Source organism: Pinus tabuliformis, chromosome 3_2, assembly GCF_031772625.1.
Source record: "Pinus tabuliformis cultivar Carrire ecotype Pingquan chromosome 3_2, CPIR1, whole genome shotgun sequence".
NCBI classification, from domain to species: Eukaryota; Viridiplantae; Streptophyta; class Pinopsida; order Pinales; family Pinaceae; genus Pinus; species Pinus tabuliformis.
In genome coordinates this window covers 1,220,590,569-1,220,592,064 of record NC_142302.1, presented here as the reverse complement: position 1 = coordinate 1,220,592,064, position 1,496 = coordinate 1,220,590,569, and positions in this window count along the sequence as shown.

The window sequence follows — 1,496 nt, the reverse complement described above, 5'->3', positions numbered from 1 at the left end:
CTTCTTCACTTGACCTTTAGGCCGACTTGACAGCTGGAGTTAGGTTGACTTTATCTAGAAGCTTCTTCATCGCTTGTAGGCTAACTTGAAGAAGTTATGTGACAAGTTCTTTGAGGATGCTTTTCATAGACAATATTGACCTTTTACAAACTGTAACATGAATTCATTTACATGAAAATGACTCTTACATTTTATGACTAGATGACAAATAAATCTGAAAGACTCTCAATGGGAGTCTTTACTCAAAAACAAAATACCTTGCTCATGAAACCCATGAAGCAAGTCAATAAAATAATTTATTTTTTTCTTATTTACATCTCATTACATAAAATCATATTTACATGTCATTATGAAGACCAAACCGAGTTACACTTTTCAACACTCCCTCTTAACTAGGGAGGTATTCATAATGGTACTTGGACTTTCTCAATATGAATAATTTCTTATAAGAAGAATTTGGACTTGTAACTCATTTTTATAGCATAATATGAACAAGCATTGTTATATAGAAAGGCCTTGACTAATAGCTCCATCTCTCCACAAGATATTGAGCCCAATGCTGGAGATACCAATGATTTATAGACACACTCAGCATTGTCTCTCTAGGAACATATCTCACCCGGGTTCACTCAGGATATGCTCCATGAGAACTATTCTTACCTTGGACTCCCTAGTCCTCAAAGAATATTGGTTCTACATGACTACTCTTCCATGGGATTCCCTATCTCATCTCCAAATTATTACACAATCCTTCATTCTGTCTTCCCAACTAAAGATCATAACAACCTATCTATCTCTCCTTTTCAAACCAGGAGGACATATTCCAATAAGGGAATGTACTCATTCCTTATCACAAAGGAATGTACCTATGCTCCCTACTTAGGAATTTCCAAGTTTCTTCCAAGTAAGAAGCTTGTTTTTCGGCTCCCTCTCAACTAGGGACCTACCACAGCTCCTCATGTGGAGATCTTGAAACAACTAGCTGCTCGAAGAGCTCCTTCCTTCAATGTCATGAATTTATTTTTCCATTAAGGAGTTTTCATCTTTGGGAACTTCTATATAGGGCACATATCATCCATCACTTTTAATACACGAGTTAGTCATGTCCTTAACTCATCATAAAGTGATCCATCAGATTTTCCATCTGGCTTTGCTTCATGTCATTCTGCTTTCATGTCATATTTTGGAAGGAAATTACTTCTATATGATATGCTTGGAAGTCATTTACAGATCTTCCCTTCGATAGTCCTACATATGCCCAACGAGATGTTAGATAAAAAATAATCAATGAACACTTTAACTCAAAATTACCGTTGTGATGATTTTTCACCATGACATCTTCTTGTAAGTATCAACATCCTACATGCAAATTGACACATCTCCCACAGATATCCATTGTCAAGGGTATTTGTCTTTTTCTGACTTCCATCGGAGTCTTCGTATCTTTCTAGGATATATTCTAGTCAAATCTTCTTAGACTTCAGATGTTGAATGCC